Genomic DNA, 15,248 nt, shown 5'->3' on the forward strand with positions numbered 1-15,248 from the left:
GCTATTAAAATTTACAGAGAGATCTTGATCAGATAGGGAAGTGGGCTGACGATTGGCAAATGCAATTCAATACAGTTAAGGTAGGAATTATACAGTAAATGGTAAGGTCCTGACGACTATTGTGAAACAGAGGGACCCAGGAGTACTGTACATAGTTCATGGAAAGCAGTGTCACAGATAGACAAGGGTGGTGAAGAAGGCATTTAACATGTTAGCCTTCATGGGTTGAAGCATTGAGGAAAGAAGCTGGGATGTTATGTTACAGCTGTATAAGTCATTGGTGAGGCCGCACTGGAATACTGTGTACAGTTTCGGTCACCCTGTTATGGGAAAGACATAGTTAAGCTGGAAATTGTGCAAAGATGATTTACTGGGATGTTGCAAGGCCCAAGTTGTAGGGACAGGTTAGTCAGGATAGGACTTTATTCCTTGGAAAATAGGAGAATGAGGGGGTGATTTTATTGAGGTGTATAAAATCATGAGGGGTATAGATAGGATGAATGCACGTAGTCATTTTACCAGGGATGGGGAATTAAAACCTCGAGGTCATAGGTTTAAAGTGAGAGGGGAAAGACTTAAGAAGGACCTGAGGGGCAACTTCTTCATGCAGAAAGTGGTGCATATATGGAATGGGCCACCAGAGAAAGTGGTTGAGGCAGGTTCAATAGCAACATTTAAAAAATAATTGGATAGGTACATGGATGGCAAGGGTTTAGATGGACATGGACCAAATCCCGCAATTGGAACCAGATGAGTGGGCACCATGGTCAGCATGGACCAGCTTGGGCCAAAGGGCCTGTTTCCACACTGTATTACTGTATGACTCTAAATCTTACGACCTGCTCTCGTGCATCCCATCATGTGGAAAGTTAAAAGAGAAAATGTGGGGTCGCTTGCAGAAATATTCTATCATCTATAACTACAGGTGAGGTGCCAGATGATTGCAGAGTGGCTCATGTTGTGCCTTCATGTGAATGATGTAAGAAGCATGGGAACTCTTGTTCTGAGAGTCTGCCTTTGGTGGTGGATAACTTGTTGGAGGCGATCCTGAAAGATAGCATTTGGAGAGGCAAGGAATGATTATGGATAATCAGCATGGTTGTCTGCGAGACAAATCGTGTCTCACAAATTTGATTGAGATTTTTGATGAAGTAACCAAGATGATTGATGAGAGCTGAGCAGTAAACATTGTTTACTTGAACTATAGTAAAGCCTTTGACAAGGTTCCAAGTTGTACTAATTAGTAAAGCTAGCTGACATGGGATCCAGGATGAGCTTGCCAATTGGATACAAAATTGGCTTAACGTCAGGAGACAGGCTGTGGAAGTGGAGAGTTGTTTCTCGGACTGAAGGCCTGGTGTTCAGCGGTGACCAATGTGTGTTCTGCAGGGATCGGTGTCGGGTTCACTTTTGTTTGACATTTACATAAATGATTTAGATGAGAATACAGAAGGCATGGTTAGTAACTTTGAGGATGACTCCAAAATTAGTGCGAGAGTGGACAGTGAAAAAGGTTAAAATTTCAAGGAGATCTTGATCATTTGGGTCGACGTGCTGAGGACTGGCAGATGGAGTTTAATTTGAATAAATGCAAGGTACTGCATAGTGGTAAAACAAACAAGGGAGGCAGGACTTCACAGAAAATCATAAAATCATAGAATCCCTACAGTGTGGAAACAGGCCCTTCGGCCCAACAAGTCCACACCGACCCTCAGAGCATCCCACCCAGAACCATACCTCTATAATCCACCTGATCTACACATCCCTGAACATTATGCACAATTTCGCATGACCAATCCACCCAATCTGCAAATCTTTGGACTGTGGGAGGAGCACCCAGAGGAACTCCACTTACAAATTAAAATAGGGCCTTGGGTATTGTGGAACAGAGAGACTTCAGGTTTCAGTCACCTAATTCTTCTAAATTTGCGTCACATATAGACAGGCTGGTTGAGAATGTGTTCAGTACGCTTACCTTCATTGCTCAGACAGTTGTGTACAGAAGTTGGGACGTCATGTTGAGGTCTTACAGGACGTTGGTGAGGCCTTTTCTGAAGTACTGTGTCCAGTTCTGGTCTACCTGTTATAGCAAGGATATTATTAAGCTGGAGTTCAGAAGAGATTTACCAGGACGTTGCTGAGAACGGAGGGATTGAGTCATCATGGGGGACTGGGACTCCTTTCACAGGGGTGCAGCACATTGAGGTTGACCTCAAAGCGGTTTGTGAAATCCTGAGGGGTAACAAAAAGTTGATTGGCAGGTGTCCTTTCTCTGGGGTGGGGATTTCAAGACCGGGGGGGCATATTTTTAATCAACTGGATTCATTTTATTGTCGCATATACTCACGTGAGTACAGTGAAAAGTTTACAAGTTGCCACTTATGGCACCGTGTTAGGTACAAAGGTACCTAGGTACAAACTACCCAGGGCCCTACCATGAACTGTTTAAGTCCTGTCCTTGAGGAGTACAGATAAGGTGAATAGCAAGTGTCTTTTCCCTAGGGTGGGGGATTTCAAGACCAGGGTCATATTTTTAAGGTGAGAGGTGAAAGATTGAGAAAAGGCATGAGGAGCAACCATTTTTTCTCCCCCCCAAGAGTGTGGTTTGTGCGTGGAATGAACTTCCAGAGGAAATGGTGGATACAGGTAGAGTTTACAATGTTTAAAAGACGTTTAGATAATACACAAATAAGAAATGTTCGGAGAAACATGGGCCATGTGCAGGCAGATGGGACTGCATTAGTTTTGGAACATGGTCAGCACGGACTGGTTGGACCGACGGGTCTGCTTCCGCGCTGTCAGACTCTATGACTCTACACGATTGAAACTTACAGAATACTGAAAGGCCTGGATAGTTAGACATGGAGATGTTTCAACTTGTAGGAGAGACTAGAACCTGAGGGCACAGCTTCTCAGTGAAGAGATGACCCTTTAGAATGGAAATGAGGAGGAAATTCTTCAGCCCAAGGGTGGTGATTCTGTGGAACTCATTGTCATAGAAGGCTGTAGAGGCCAAGTCATTGAGTGTATTTATAACAGAGATAGATAGATAATTATCTTGATTGATAAGGGGATCAACGGTTGTGGGAGAAGGCAGGAGAATGGGGTTGAGAAACATATCAGTCACAATCAAATTGTGGAGCAATCTTAATGAGACAAATAGCCTAATTCTGCTCCGATGCTCATGGTTATTATGGGTGACATCAATCTGCACATAGGTTGAGCAAATCAAATCAGTAACAATACCATAGAGGAGAAATTCCTGGAGTGTGTACGAGATAGTTTTCTACATCTATATATTGAGTGACCAAAGAGAGGACAGGCCATCCTCAATGGTGTATTGTGTAATGGTCAGGGGTGGGTTAGCTCAGTTGGCTGAACAGCTGGTTTGTGATGCAGACTGACTCCAGCAGCTGAAGTCACCATGAAGGTCCCAACATCTTAACCTTGCCCATTGCCTGAGGTGTGGTAACCCTGAGGTTAAAGCACCATTTGTCATCTCTCTCTCTCTGAAGTGAGAGAACAGTCCTACAGTCTTCAGAAACTATGGTAACTTTATTTCAAAATTTTAATTGTGTAATAAGAGTGGGGTACTTGGCAATCTCGCTGTGAAAGGCCTCATGTGGAAAAGTGAAGACCTCTTAATGATAGAACTCTTCATTAACATGGAGAGTGACAGAGTTCATTTTGAGAGTCGGAGCCAAAATCTAAGTAGAGGAAATTACAATGGTATGAGGTGCACGCAGGCATTCTCGATTTTAACTGTCCCACATTTGGTGCCCTCAACCTTTAGCTGCCAAGGTGACAAACTGTGAAATGTCCTCATTAAACCTCTCTCTCTCTCGATATCAGTTTTGCACCCTAAAATACTGGTTGAAAACAACTTATTTGACCATAAAACATGTTGTCAACACCTTAATATCTCATTGTGTGTCTCGGGTCAGAAGTTGCATTATAACACTACCCAGGAACAGTTTTGGAAGTTTCCATTATGTGAAGGGCACTATATTGATACAAATTATTTGCCATTGATTTGGACACATATCACAGTTCCCTCGTCATCACTTGGTGAATAACTCCGTTCGTAAAGAGCATTGTGGGAGCTACTAAGGGAAGGTAATCGCCAGCAACAAACGGTCAGGCAATGTTCAGCTGTAAAAAACCTCATTTAGAGAGGCAATGGAAGTAACAATACAATACCTAAGACAGTTACATCCATGATTGAAGACACAGCAGGTTAGACAATGACAGAGTTGATCAGGGAGAACAGAGATGAACCAGAACAATGGATGGTCTCATTGGATGGTGTTATAAAGCAGCTTTTGACACCAGCCACATAGCGAGGGGGTGACAAAATGAGTCACATTAGTTCCAGAGTCAGATAACTTAAAACAGCAGGAGAAGCTTAATGGTGTAGATTACTGGTTTAAAATATTGAAATAATTTCATTGTGTTCAACTTAAAATCAAATACCAGAGTCTGCAGCTCAAAAGAGTAAACTCACACTTCAGGAAATACCCAGGAATCAGGGTGATGTCAGTGAGCAATTGCTTGTGTGTGATATCATCACCGACTTGAACACAGAGCATTTTGGCTTGCACAAACAGGTGATCTCCACGAAGAATGTGAGGACCTGAGGAGAGACTTGAACGGAGATGAATCAGAATGCTTCAACAACCAAGGGATATTAGTTGCAAGGTCAGGTTGGAGAAACTGAAGTTGTTCTGCACAGAGCAAAGGAGATTGAGATGAGATTTGTTAAAGTGTCTAGGTTTAAATAAGGCAGATAAAGAGCAGCTGATCTTCACTGGTAGTAAAACTGTGAAAGACACAGATTTAAGATATTGGGCAATAGTTACTGGGAGATAGAAGGAAGGAACTTTATGTTACTTTTATTTTACTCAATACTTACATTCAAAGGCCAATAATATCCAAGACCGAATGAATAAAGTGGCTCACTTAGATCTTGGTGTATCATACTTGGTTTGAGTTTCCGATCTGCAAATCCTCTTCCAACATGCTGTAAAAAAAAATTTACAAGAGCCACCTCAGTCAGTCCGGGACAAAATTTCAGAAGAGACAAATATTTCTTTGCTTTGGAGTTTGCTGTGTGTAAATCCTCCCCTCCTGTTAAAGGAGTTGAGAAACTCCATCCTTGTCAGTCCAGGAGATACATTTACAACATTCTCTCCCCTGGCCCAGGGTGACCGCACATGCGCCCTGCCGCCCTTTGCCTCCTACAAAGATGGCGGCCATTACCCGCGGCCTCTCATGGAGACGGAGCCTCAATTTGTCCCGTTTTCTGAAACGGGGACAGATAGTTTCCTTATGCGGGATCTGTCACACCCACAAAGTGTTTAGAAAGCCTCGCCGTCTACCGCCCGGTCTGTCGCGTCCTCCGTTCCGCCTCATTGTTACCTTTTGTGGATCCGAGGAAAAGAGCGACCGCTTCTCAAGATCGCTCCCACTGCGCATGCTCTAGACTGTGGGCACGCGGGAACATACTGAGCCTGCGCAGTGATCAGCAATGCAGTGCATGGCCCTCGGAATTCTGGGTTAACTGCCCACCATTGTGAAGATTGAATTTTTATTTGTGGTAATGTGTACAAGCAATCTTTCTCTTTACTTCCTGCCAGGACAACTGACATATATAATACATTTAATAGAGTATAAAACGTGCCTTTTGCATCCCAGGGATATAATATCACTGAGCCACACAGAGTCTGACACGAAGCCGCCATACACATTCTGGGTCACAGGGCTGCTTTCCTATTAGAGAGACAAAACTGGTGGTCGTTTAACCTGAGGGACACCACATCTCATGTCAGCAGAGCGGTTGAAAGTAGACAGTCATTAGTGGGAACCTCAGGCGGTGTGGGATTTCATTCTATACTGTGGCATCATGGGGGAAACTGGCAAACGGCTCTGAGAAAGAGTTTGGCTTTCATAGCTGTCTTCAAAGAGGAAAATGTAGATTTCATGTTGTAGCAAACAGCAATGCTTCCTGTCGTTTGTTGAAGAAAGTGTTTTTGTTCCGCTGATGCCTTCAAACATTGACGACCTATTTGGATGAGCACTTGAAACGTCAGAGCAAATGAGGTGATGGGCCAAGTGCTGGAAACTGGGTTTGAAAGTGAGATATTTGATGACTGGCATAGATATAATGGGCCGAAGGGTCTTCCTCCGTGGTGTTAAAATCTCAGTAATATTTTGCAACTGAAACAAAAGGTCAAAAGCAGTGTCAAGACAAAAAGTTGCAAGTATTGTGCGCACCTTCCTTTTTGGGATTCAGCATTGTAACTGCTGTGTTCTCGGTTTGATTCCGAAATAGGAATGGGGATTTTATTGTTCCTGTTGAAACTCTTGAAATGAACGTGAATTCTTGACATTAAAAGACATAAAGGGGATAGCTCTGTCAGAATCAGTGAAAGTTTTACATCAGGGATGAAACCAAACAGGAGGAAGTGCTGAAATCCTTTGACTTCACGTGCTCAGACACAGTACTACAAAAACAATACTTGCTCCTTATTAAAGCATATAGGTTTCTTTGAGCTTTAATATGTTGGACACAAAAAAAATGGTTTTCCTTCTGGGCGATCTTGCACCAGAGTGCCTAATATCAGAATGGGGGTCGCACATTTAAGACAGATGAGGAAACATTTATTCTCTCAGATGGTGGTGAATCCATGGAATTCCTTACAGCAGAGGGTTGTTGGTTCTGAGTCATTAAATGTATTCAACGGTGAGATCGGCAGATTTTTAATCAGTAAAGGTATCAAGGGTCATGGGGAAAGGCAAGAAAGTGCTGTTCAGGATTATCATATCAGACACAAGATCAGTAAGTGATGGAGCGGACTGAATGGGCTGGATGGTCCCTTTCTGCTCCTAAAGTTTATGGTCTTAATACGAGACTGTTAGGCTGACCTAAGTGAAATTTGCCAAGTTAACATGCATGGATCCCCTCTGGGCTCTGAACCGAGGTGAGACATGCAAAGGGCAACACACAAAGGAGAGTCATTGAGGGTGATTGATCTAGAATGATTATAGACCAGTGTAAACAGTGAAAACCAGTCTTCAGAACCCAGAGATAGTAGGAACTGCCGATGCTGGAGAATCTGAGATAACAAGGTGTAGAGCTGGATGAATAATACAGGCCAAGTAGCATCAGACGAGCAGGAAAGCTGATGTTTCAGGTCTGGACCCTTCTTCAGAACCTGAAGCAGCAGTTTTCCTGCCTTCAGAACCCACATTGGGCCTGGCTGCATTAGGCCTACGGTCAGCTCTCACAAACCACCACGGCCCTTCACTTTTCCTGACGTCCCCACTCTTCTTGTTTTAATCCATTTGCACGTCAGGCTATTGCAACTGACTTTGCTGATATGGACCTGTAATATGCAGTGAAGTGATTCTGACTGGTCCATGACATAATTCTGCTTCTAAAGATTAGTCAGTACTTTATTTATTGCTGTAAATGTTAACCATTAAAAGGCCATGCCAGTGAAGGCACTGAATCCTCATCACAAGACTACCAGGGTAGATCTCTGTTCATATCACCCTGGACACTGTTTGATTTGGCATTACAATCTCCCATTCTTCTGCGCATGATTGCCTCAGCTCTGTGTCGGATTTTTCACATTGTCTTTGTGTATGATGCACAGGCTATCCAGTAATCTATTACATTGCAGTTTCTAATGCATGACTTTGCAGTTTAGTGGTTCGCCCAGTGGTCTTGAGTTCCATTCTTCCTGGGGAGTGAAAGAATTTTCACCACATTCTGCAACCAACATCCGAAGGAGCTCTTTAAAGTTGTTCAAAATTATTTCTCATTAAATAGCGTTAACACCACCATGTCATTTCCTCAACCAGCCAGAAATGCATTTGGAACACCACATTCCTGTTTGTCCCTTCAGATACTTGAGGAAGATCTTTCGGAAGGATGGAAAGCAGCTGACTTGAGCAATGTTCCAGTTAGGCAGAATAAACTGCAGAGTAACGGGGAAACAATGGGGGAGTAACATGGACAGGGGAGGGGCCGAATTCTTCCTTTCTTTGTTGTAAAATCCAGACACTGGTTTTGAAGTTTAAATTGGGACAATATAAGCTAGGTAGGTGAAATCCTTGCTTTCTGCGGGTTGGTCTCTCCTGAGGCCGCTGCCACGCTTGGGGCAATGCGACTATGTGTTTCTTTCTGAGGGTGAAAATGAGCTTCAGTTCCCTGAGGGGGTGTGAACACAATTTTATCATCTCAAACCTCAGTCCCATTCTTTGTGTCGCTTGAGATTAAGACATTACAGGGAAAATATGGTTGAGATGAACGCTTAAAACGTCAGAGCACACAGGGCTACAGGCTAAGTGCTGGAAACTGGGATGATGGGCCTCTTTCCATTCTGTACAAACTCAGTAACTCAATTATTTTGGAGGAGAAGCTTATCTCCAGTGAAAAAAGGCCAAAAACTGTGTCAGTAAGAAAATAAACATGCTTTTCCACTGTCACTCCTGGTGATCTAGTGGTTGTGACTTGGTGCTCTCATTGCTGTGGCCCGGGTTCAATTTCCGGTCAGGGAATCAGGATTTATTGTTCTTGACAGAAACAAAATCAAACACAGAGCAGTCTCTGATGGGAATCCTTTCAGTGTCTCAGGTCAGTTAATGTCCCCAAGAACATCAGAGTAAATCTCCCAGCCTCTTAAAGAAGGGGAAATTTCCTCAACTGTCTCTGCTGAGTTAGACAGTTCACCTTCATTGTCCTCTGACTCGACTTCCCAAAGGCTCACAAAGCTGAGACTGGTTTCATTTTTCGTTTTGTTTCCTTTCCATTCCCAGGAGATGCAGTGATTGGGTCAGTGGGTGGGGAAATTCAACTGAAGCCTGGGGGACAACTTCAGCTTCCCCTCCTCTGATATTCACATTTACTGATGTGAGACATTGAAGGGATTCTCATTTCTGCAGGTAAGGAATTCAAAGCTTATCTTAGTTTCAGAGCAATGAGGAAGATTAATTTGGAAGTGTAAAGAATTTGTGAATTACACTTGAGTTAGGTAGGAGTTGAACCTACAATCACCTGATTCATAGCCAGGCATGTTATCCATTGTGCCACTGGACCCATTTATGCACAACGTTTACATGTGGCAGGGTTGTGGTGTTGACAGGTACATGAGCAGCAATAGTTTGGTGGACACAAGATGAACAACCAGCAAAGATAATCACCGTCACTGCTTCACTTCAATGGTTCCCGCTTAGTGAGGTGGTGAATTTTACCGGCAAAGAAAACACATTTGTCATCAGGAGGCTGCTATAGTATCTCCTCTTTTTCTGCTAGATTCATCATGAAGTTCCTTTCCGCTGTTCCACAAGCACGTCTGCTTCTCCTTTTCTTCTATTCTCATCCCGTCATTCCCAGTTTGGCAGGAATAATGAGGTGAGGCGGGATAAAGTGCAGATTTAGCGGGGAATGATGTGGTAATGGCACAGACAGGATGAGCTGATCACCCTCATTCTCTGCTGTCACCATTCATTCATTTTGCACCAACAGAAAAGACATCACTATAATTCTATCATTGTGGTGGACTTTGTTTTCTGGTGGATTCGGAATTTTATTTAGAATTCTAAAGATTCACAATCTTTTAAGAGAAGAAATGTCTCGTTATCTCCGTCCTAAGTGACAGACACATTATCCAGGCAATGTAATCCCAGTTCTAGACACTCCAGCCAGGAGGACAAAGTCTCTCAGCAGCCCCACTCTCAAATTATCTTCAAATTTTTGACTTTACACAGAGCAGGAATGGGAAATGAGGGATATTGACAGAAGGAGAGTCGGACAATGTGAAAGGAGGTGAGGTGGATACACAGAGAGACAAACAGAGACACCAAATTGAGGTAGACACTGAAAGAACAATTCTCCATTCGACATGGCTGCTAATTGACACAAAGGAAAAGAAAAAGGAACCATTTAAGCAGAGCCTTTCACCACCGAGGGGAACGGAAGCAGTATTAGAGCTGACGAAATCCCTTTAAAATTGTAAAGTTGACAGTTGTAAGCTAATGAGAGAGAGCAATTTTGATTAATATGCTGATTTGACAGATAAAGCCGATAACTTCCCCCGGCATTATAATACAGAAATGCATGACGAACCTGGTTCTGACGAACGGTCACAGGACCTGATACGTTAACTCTTTGTCTACACAGATGCTGCCAGACCTACTGAGCTTCCATATCAATTCCTTTTTTTGTGTCATATTTCCACAGTTCTTTGTTTTATTTTAACCTGAGTAATGTCTAGGACTAAACAGTTCACCTTCCATCTCCTGAAGGATCAGTTAGAAGTGCTGTCACCACGATAAAATAACACAGCAGAGTGTCTATTCCTTGACTAGGAATCAAAGCTGGGCCAGGGAGGGGAGAGGGCCGAATCCTAGCCACTGGACCACCAGTGAAAGGGGCAGAAGGCGTGGTACATTTTCGCAATGACACTGCTTTTACATTTTCATTTGTGACCATTTTCACTGCAGATCAATTTCTCCATCCTCGAGTTTTTTTACAGCGTGGAAGAAGATCATTCGGCCTATTGTGTCAGCGCAGATTATCAAACCTCCATCTATTCTAGTCCCAGATTCGAACTTTTGGCCCACAGCCTTGCATGCTCTGACGTTTTGAGGGAAAATGGCAATGAACTTATCCCTGTAACCTCAAATGACAACAAATGGGACTGAAGTTTGAGATTGTAAAACTGTATTAATACGCCATTGAGGAACTCATCCTCATTTCTACCGACAGAGGGAGATACACGGACACATCATGCTCTGGAGTGACAGAGGCCTCAGGATTATACCTGCTCCATGTGCCTCACGTCTGCTCTCCATCCCCATACACAAGTTTATCTGACAAAAGACAGCTTTAGGTGGAACACAAGCAACTTTTCCAGAAAACGAGAACCGTTACCATGAACTGGCACATGAAATGGACAGTTGAGCTGAAAGCTGCTCACATTCAACTTTCAATTTCGACAATTCACTGACCCAATCACTGCAGCTCCTGGGAATCTGACAGGACAGCTCCCAGCAGACATCCCTCACTAAAGACAACTGACATAAAGTGTTACAGAGAATGGCCAAACCCCTCTGATAATTAAACAAAAACACAAGCTCCGATCTTTATGACAAGAGTAGGGGTTCCTGTCTAATAATTACCCCCTAAACATCCAGAGAAGCTCGCCTTTCCCTTTGTAATCTATTGAAAGGGTATTTAATAGAAAGAAAATCCTTGATCTCCACTTTACAAGTAACAAGAAACAATTTATTTATTTAGCCCAACAATAAACAAATTAACAAAATTACTAACAAACCAACAATTCACCCTTCAACTGCTAACTACGCCCCAAATGGTCTATATTTTTCTGGAATGCTGTTTAAATAAAAACAAGTCCCATTAATATTAAATCAATTAATAAGCAATAAATCATAACTTAATCTCTCCAAATTCGCACAGACTGTCTTCTGGGCTATTCTGTCGTCTCCGCTCTCTTCACAAATGCCTTTCTTCCATTAATTCTGCTGTCAGGAATGTTTTATCTCTATAATTTCATCAATGAGGACTTTGAACTAAAATGCTGTGGTACTTTTGATGAATTAGATGTGCTTTCTCTGAGAGCTGGATGGTACTAACTCTGGCAGATGACAGTCGGCTCGCCGATTTTCCAAATGCCCTCGTCTTCTATACCCATTATGACATCATCAAATTCTTATTATGTGATTGGTTTCAGGTTGTAAACACCATCAGATTTAAATTCAATTGGCTTCCTGTATCTAGGGCCTTCGTTTACATTAATTGGCCAAATTCAAACAAGACGGATGTTTTGCCTGCTGCCTGTAAGGCTTTGATACATTTGTTTCACTTTTTGAGGCTCTCTGTACTGGCAACTTCAGCTGCTGCTCACAGACAGATTTCTTTATTTAATTCTAAGTACAGACAAAGCATAAATCTCAAAGGAACCACACATTTTAGCTCCCTGCCTTCGACATCCCAATTATTCTATCCAAATTCATAACATAAGGCAAACTCTAAATACTGTCATGTTGCATCTCTTTCTGCTTCTGTCCCTGTCTCATCTCCAACTCCCAGCTCAATGACCTGCTTGGTACGAATGCAGGTAGATCATGAAGCCAATCTTTACCTGGAAAGCAGGGCCAGGGATTGTAAGACCAGGCATTGAGAAACAATGAGTTTGCGCATGGCTGGGTAAAGAAACACCAGTATCGCATTTTCCAGATTCTCCCAGATACTGATTCCAGGAATATGCACAGTGCCAGTTATCCCCACTGTCAATGGATAACGTGCCTCACAGACAGGAGTGTATTTTGCAAGCATTATCCTGTCACTTCACAATCTGAGGACTCCAGCACTGAAGAAAGACCCTTTATGTCTGCAGCAGTAGAACTGAAGACCCTGAGTATTCTAGTCTCATTTCCCAGCATTTCGTGCACAGCGTCAAGGGTACACCTGAGCATGTCTCAACTCCAATGTTGTTCCACTCCATCAGTCAGTGAGTTGTATATTCTCTCCATTGGCGATCTGGATGAAATGCTTTTTCCTCACCCTTCCTATGATTCCTGTTACAAACGAGGAGGCTTTAAACACCCTTCTGATTTGCCCTCAGTGCTCAACCATAGTCAGCAGGTTTTGAAACTGCCCAGGGACACCCCAATGGGTTTCAAACTCCATCTCCTCAACCACTCGGCAATGACTGCAGCAGCGCACTACCCACTCACCTTTCCAGGTCTCTCTCCCTGTGGAGCTGAGGAAGAGTGAGTCATTACTGGGTTTGTTTGAATCCAATCACTTCACTGATTTCGAAAGGGTTAAATTCAGTACATGGTGGGTCTGCTTGTTTCATCCCAATAGGTGGAATACACATTCATTTAAAAATAAAAACATAAATTGCCAGAAAAACTCAGCAGATCTGGCAGCATCTGTGGGCCGAGAATCAGGGTGTTTCAGAACTGTTTTCTCCCACAGGTACTGCCAAACCTGTTGAGTTTCTCCAACAGTTTCTGTTTTTGTTTAATTTTCCCAACATCTGCAGCTCTTTACGTTAGCTATTATAACAACATCAAAACGCCTTTGCGGTTACTCATTGGATAAGATTTCCGTTTGGGGAGCATTTTCCTGACTGCGTTAAAAACCCGGAACGATATCACAAAAATGGAACTCGGAGAGTGAGAACAGCACTTGCTCCTGCCTTTGTGCCCTTGAACCACCAACCTTGCACGTACGAGCTGAAAGCACTGAACAATTGTGCCACGGAAGCTAGCAAGCAGCTGATTTGCACACTCCTTTAAAGCAGGCTCTTATTTAATTGTTCTGAACAAAACAGCAAGGAAGGAACCCCTTCAGGTAGCTATACAGAGGCTACAGCCTCTTCCACTGAAAGCATGGGCTGTTCTTAGCCCCTGCCCAGTGCTCCCTTTGTTCCCATTGAGGTCAGAGTCTGCCGTAGGTCCTGATCGGATGACAGATTCCCATCCCTGATGAACACGAGTGAATTAGTTGGTGATTTAATGGTAAGATGGCAGCTTTTATGGTCACTATTCCCCTGTGCCAGCCCCATAAATTACCAAATCATTCACCTTGATTTCACAAGCTACCTTTCTTTTTGTGTGTTATCTTATGCTCCTTTTCTTTTGTTTCTGGTCAATTCCACATTGTTTTGGTATTTGAGGATGTGCAGTCGAGAGACAAGATCTGACAGAATTGCTTCATTTTAATGTAAGTTGAATATCATCAGATTTTGAATTTGGAAGGTGGATGCACCATTCACAGTGAAGAGAAACTGTGCACAGGTTCAGTCTGTGGATGAGACTTCAGGCGATCAAGTGACTTTTTGAAACAAAAGCAATGCCACACTGACAGGAAACTGTGGATCTGTGGGGACTGTGGGAGGAGTTTCAATTCCCCATCCATGCTGCAAACACATCGGCACAATCACACCAGGAAGAAACTATTCAGCTGCTTTGTGTGTGAAAAGGCATTCACAGCAGTTTCACACTGGAACGGGACAGTTTCCCTGCTGTGAGGGTGGCAAGGAATTCATTCAGCCATCCCACCTGCTGACACACCAATGGGTCCACACTGGGGAGAGACCATTCAACTGCTCCAGGTGTGGGAAGGATTTCTCCCTGTCATCCAGCCTATTGAAACACCAACAGGTTCACTCTGAAGAGAGATCCTTTAAATGTGCAGATTGTGGGAAGTGCTATAAAAGGTCAAGTGGACTGATGTACTATCAACGTGTTCACACTGAAGAGAGACCATTCATGTGCTCTCACTGTGGGGCTGGGTTCAGGACATCATCAACTGTCACTGTACACCAGCAAATACGCTCTGGGGAGAGGTAATTCACCTACTCTGTGTATGAGAAAAAATTCACTCAGTCATTTCGCTTGATGAAACACCAGTGGGTTCACATGTAACTGCAGTAATTGGATTTTTCTTTTGCTTGTTCATGGGATCATGGCATCAGAAGCTCAGCAAGCTTTTATCACTGCCCAGAGGATGGTTCAGAATCAAACTAATTGTTATAGCATGGATTCACATGTAGGTCAGAATAACAATGGTTCCCAGACCCAATGGCACTGAGTTGATTTTCTGGTCTCTTGTCCTGTTTCTGAAACAATAGTGAATAAATTGTTGCAGTTGATTTAAAAGTGAAAGACCAAAATGGGTTTTATTCTGATTCAGCATGCCCTGCTGTTTTCTCAGTTGTTATTGACAATCTCATGGCCCTCACACCATCACCTGTTCCGGAGAGTGTTACAGGAAAAAGGGAATTGTCAACTGCATCTGGTCACTCAAAGGGTCACTGGACCCGAAAGGTTAACTCTGATTTCTTTCATAGATGCTGCCAGGCCTGCTGAACTTTTCCAGCAATTTCTGTTTTTGTTTCTGATTTCCCTGCATTTGCAGGTTTTTTTTATGTTTTTCAAAATTCACCTTGTCTGTTTCAAAGAAGCCTCATTGATAGGTTTGGTAGGTTTTGGAAATTGAAAGTTAGGCCACAGATCAGGCAATGATCTCATTGAATGACAGAACAGGCTTGAGGGGCCGAATGGTCTACTCCTGTTCCTATAAAAGTTTTCCATCTGCAGCTTGTGGCAATATTTCCCCTCACTACTCACTTTACATCCGTGACTATTACACTACATGCTATGACTGGCTGAACAAATCTCCTGTGTTTGAACTAAGTCTGTTACTA

This window comes from Rhincodon typus, chromosome 8 (assembly GCF_021869965.1).
Source record: "Rhincodon typus isolate 14 chromosome 8, sRhiTyp1.1, whole genome shotgun sequence".
Lineage (NCBI taxonomy): Eukaryota > Metazoa > Chordata > Chondrichthyes > Orectolobiformes > Rhincodontidae > Rhincodon > Rhincodon typus.